Genomic DNA, 5,412 nt, shown 5'->3' with positions numbered 1-5,412 from the left:
AAAAGATGAATCATGTGAAGAAAAAGAAATTGGAAATCATCTATATACAACCAACAAATTACATGTAAAAAATTTAAAAACAAGTAGCATATGAAAAAAAATAGATAAAAAATAAGGAAAACGAATAATATATCAAAGGGTAATGTATGCATGAATTTTAAAATGAATATTAGGTAAAAGGAAACCAGAATACATTCTATATAACATACCAACTTAAATAAATAATTTGCATAAAATGAAGAAAGGCTTATTGTAAAAATATATGTATATGCAGAAATAATAATATAAAAGGTCTAAAATAAACAATAATACATAATGAAATAGGTTCTTTAAAAAAGGGGTAAATTATATATATATAGATTTTAAAAAAAGAAAATACAAAACACAAATAAATTTATTTAAGAAAATATATATACACAAAAGAATACAAAAACAAAGATATATACCCAAAAATGTATAACATATTAATGCATAAAATTATTTAAAATAAATATCATATCAATTTTCAAAATAAAGAGATATGTATAAAAGAAAACTTCAAAATACAAATAAAATTTTATAATAGAACAATTTAAAAGTTTATACAAACAAAAAAATAACAAATTAAAACAACATAAGGTCTATGAAATAGTTTTAAAATACTATATCAAGAAAAAAAATTTAAAAACGAATAATAATAATATATATAGCAAATTTTTAGACGGGAAAAAAAAAGAGAAAGAATTACAAAGAATAAAGCATAAACTAAAAAACTCAATTGAAACCAAAATAAAATTTAAAGGACAATTTACAAATTAAGAAAATTACTAAAACAAAGTCAAAGGCTAAAAAGGGATATGCTCATATAAACAAGGATTTAAAACGCAAATATCCCAAGTCTTGAGACGCAGCATTTAAAGGAGGACCTAGATGAAGTAGCGCATAAATTTCAGACATAATTTAAAAATAAATAAGATGCAATCAAGGCTTAATCAAAAGCCAGCACAAATGGGAAGGGAACTAACGCAATAAATTTCCCTTTTGGTTTATGCATAAAAGAAAACTCCCCCCTCCCAAAAGTTATCTGTCGCGAACCAAAAGGGAAAAAAAAAATTTTCTCCCTTTCTATTCTGCTACCCTTTCTACTCTGTTAGGGCACAAATGGATCAGCCCCCCTGTTACTAATCCGCCTCGATCCAACTGGAGGAGCTACAACCAGGTATCTTCGACCCCTTTTCGCTTTCTTTTTTTTATATATATATTTTTTTTGAAAAAACTTCAAACTCTATGTCCATTTTTGAAAAAACTCAAAATAAACCCATGAAAAGAGAACATCAATAACAGCAAAAGAAATCTAAAAAAATGTAACGTCCCCTAACCCTATACCGTCGTCGAAACAGTGTTACGAAACATTACTAGTCAGTACAGTCCAATTTCAGTCATTAATTAAAATAAATATTCATACTCATCCTAGTTTTAAGATGTCGTCCCTTTAATGGGCCATCGCGGTCCAATATGGACAGTAAATTCAATTTGGAACTAATTTAGAATCAATACGAATTTTTTTTTATATTTCAAAATCCATACTATATACCGTTGCCAGCCATAATTTACTTAGTTCATCAATACTTTTACAACTTAAATGACTCTCATTAAACATCCTAAGTACATGCCATTATCAATACTCAACATACTTTACCTCATTGAATTCGGGATAGGCCTGGAATGCTGATTCGACAGTCTAGCCTTAACTTAACCTGCGCACGGAAACAAACCGTACACTGAGTATACACTCAGTGGTATTTCTATAATCCGAACACTTGATAATATAACAATTAAACTTAAAATCACAATAACAAATATAACTATTCATTTATTTTATAGATAAGTTTCATTTACTTACCATAAAAATTCTATACAAGCCATATAACAAACACAACAACATATTTGCTCAATTCTTTTCATTTGCTTACCTTATAAATTCTTTATAATATATTCACAATTCATTTGTATTCACACTTTACTTCTTAACAATATACCATTTTAATTCATTCTAACATCAATCATCGTCCATTTGAACTTCATTCATTTCATGAACCTTTTGGTTCATGTTTTCAATCTCATATCTCAATTTCAATTCTCAATTCAATTTCTCATTTCATTCCAATAACTCAATCAATCAAATTCACTCGATTTATCTTTTCACTTATTTACCCCTATTAACAAGACTCGGACTCTGATAGATACGTGGATTCCTCCCAAACACACCAGAATATCCAACCCAAACACACCCGGAATATTATAAATCCTCCATAACACACCAGTATATCATATCCTCCCAAACACACCAATAAGGCATTAAATGCCTCTTCAGATAAACCGAAGTATATAATAACAGAAACATCTTCTCGGCCGAACTACAAATCTCCTCATCACATCATAGATCCAATGGCATGCCATTTGTATCCAATCTGGTCCGATACTGTTAATAGGGTATTCGATTCACTTTCTCAATTTAATAAATCTTTCATCAATATACCATTCTAATAATCATATATATTCACACATTTTCATAATTTCATATATTTTCATTCAATTCAACAAATATATTTCAATTATTCACATTAATTCATAATTCAATACAACTCAATTCACTTTTCAATATCAAATATTCAATTATCACAAATCTCATATATTCATATCAATTCCCTCATATTCCAATCAATATAATTTTTCAATATAACATGCATTCAATATTCAAATTTTTACATAAATCATATATATAATATATATTTCAATCAATATAAATTCAATCAAAATGATTTCAATCAATATAAATTTGATAAATTCATCACATACCAAAATCAATCCATTTCGATTGTAAAACATCATAATTCTAACACTAACAATTGTCATATGTATATAAATATAACAAATAATGACTGAGTCCGGATTATAGAAATACAAACCGTAATTTTCGAGCTAACTCCCGTCGACTTTGTCTTGTCCTTCCTTAGCCGAGATTTTCGGTACCACATTGACTACGAAATTAATACAATTCATAATCATTAATACATTACTAATTTATATCTTGAGTTACAGAATTATAAATTAAGATCCGTTAATTTTTTCTGAAACTAGACTCACAAATCTTCTTACCATAAAAATTTCAGAATTTTTGGTTTAGCCATTAAGTACAGTTTATTCTTTAAATTCACCCATATTCTGCTGTCTGACAGTTTTGACCCTTCTTCACTAAAAATTAATTATCTCACAGTACAGAACTCGAATAATATTCCCGTTGATTTCTCCTAAAAATAGACTCATTAGGGATTCTAAAAATATAACTTTAACCCTATAATTATTTTTCTCCAATTTTTTGGTGATTTTCCAAATTCAGAACAGGGGAACCCGAATTCATTCTGACCTTGTCTCACAAAATTCATTATATCTCATAATTTACAATCAATTGCTTAAACCGTTTCTTTTATAAGAAACTAGACTCAATAAGCTTTAATTCCATATTTTATTCATCCTCTAATTCAATTTCTACAATTTTTGGTGATTTTTCAAACTTAGACTACTGCTGCTGTCCAAAATAGTCTTAGTGCAAAATGTTGATTTTCTACTTTTAATTTCAATTTAATCCTAACTAAATTCACTTACTTTTCTATCTTAATTCATACTTTATTTCTACTCAATTTTTAACCAAACTTAGACATAATTATCTATTTTTCATCATAAAATCATAATTTCAAAATTCTTTCAATTTAGTCCTTAAAGCATAAAACTTATGAATCACTTTACAATTCAATCCTTATTTCATTTCTAACTTGAATTTCTATCAATTTAGCCTTTAATTCATCATTTTACTCAACATGAACAATATTTATAAATTTAATAACTTTCAAAATATCAACTTAATTTCATCAAAACTTTGTTCTAAAGCTTTTAAAACATCGAAATTAAGTAAAAATGGCTAAATTAACATACCTATTAAAGTTTAAAGCTTCAAAACCTTGATTTTCACTTTTCTCCCTTTCTTTCTTTCTTTCCTTTCTTTCTCCCGTGTTCTTCTCTGTTTCGTTTGCTTTGTTTTTCTTTTTCATTTCTTTCATTTCATTTATTTCTTTATTTTATTTCTTTATTTTATTATTAAACTATTATAATATTTATTATTTATACATGTGTATATTTATTAATACACATATATTAATTTTTCACCTTACACTTGTCATAACTTTTATTTATTTAATTAATTAATATAAAATAATATTAATATAATATATTTTAATTATTATTATTTTACTTATATAATAAGTAAATACACATGTATAATACATGTGTACCATTTATATTTGTACACATTTAACTTATTTTAACCATATATTTGTCACCTCTTTTTGGCTTATTTCTTATTTAGTCCCTTCACTTTTCTTTATTCTATAATTAAACTTTCACACTTAATTCAATTTAATCATTTCCACTAATTACTCTTAATTAAGCTAAATTTACTTAATTAAAGTCTAATTAACCATTTAATTGACTTCGTAAATATTTTTAATAAATATTTACGAATCTATTTTTTTAGAAATGGAGACTCGAAAATTCACTTTCCCGATAACCGTAAAATTTGGGTCATTACAAAAAATAAACGCAACCTTTGCTTTTTGATTTCTCTAAATTCTTTTCTGTATATTTGTTGGTTTTTTAGATATGTATTCTTTTTTTCTGGAAAAATGAAAGGGAAAAAAAAAGGTCCCTTTACAATGAAAATTTGTAGACTTTATAGCCGAATACAAGTTGTATCTTTGCTATTTTCCTGCTCAAATCGCAGGTCGTGCAGACGTGGAGGAGGAGCCATTCGTGGGTGTGCTAGCGTGGGGAGAATCCATTCGTGGGCTAGGACTAGGGAAATTGGGCTTTCTGCTTTGGGCTATTTGATTAGACCCGGGCATAAATTGGGCCCTACATCGAGTTTTGAGTTTTACTCATTTAAGTTATTTTCTCCATCTTGTACTCTTCATATTTTCTCATTTAGTGAAGTCTCCTTTACCCGTAGTTTTTTTTTTCTTTTTCAGAGAAGTTTTCTACGTAAATATTTATGTGTTTAATTTTTTTTATTTTACTTGTTCGTTACTTATATAGATTAATCCCTAACAATTATTATAATAATTCAAAAACAGATAAGCACATTAATGTACAACATTCTAAAGTAACTTTTAGAAGTGCACAATTTGACTTAACAAAGAACTTAATTCATAAGGTCTTTTAATCTTGATTAAAGTTAGTTTTTTTTTTATTCTATTATGCTCAGAATTTGATTGGCTCAAATTCAACTTTTTGGAAAAATGATTTTTCAAGTTTTACATAGTTTTGAAAAATGACGTCTATAGTATATTCTTAAAGAAGATAATAAAATTGTGGATTTTT

The 5,412-nt window shown here is 26.8% G+C and overlaps 1 long non-coding RNA gene across 1 annotated transcript; it reads left to right on the top strand.

Moving 5' to 3' along the window:
• The first annotated feature begins 1,013 nt into the window (after nt 1-1,013).
• On the top strand, nt 1,014-5,040 carry LOC121211089 (uncharacterized). The gene is made up of 2 exons (XR_005906462.1): nt 1,014-1,198; nt 4,817-5,040. It is a non-coding gene; the product is annotated as an uncharacterized lncRNA (long non-coding RNA).
• Nucleotides 5,041-5,412: the final 372 nt, after the last annotated feature.

Source organism: Gossypium hirsutum, chromosome A12 (assembly GCF_007990345.1).
Source record: "Gossypium hirsutum isolate 1008001.06 chromosome A12, Gossypium_hirsutum_v2.1, whole genome shotgun sequence".
Classification (NCBI taxonomy): domain Eukaryota; kingdom Viridiplantae; phylum Streptophyta; class Magnoliopsida; order Malvales; family Malvaceae; genus Gossypium; species Gossypium hirsutum.
This window is presented reverse-complemented; position numbering and strand designations above follow the sequence as displayed.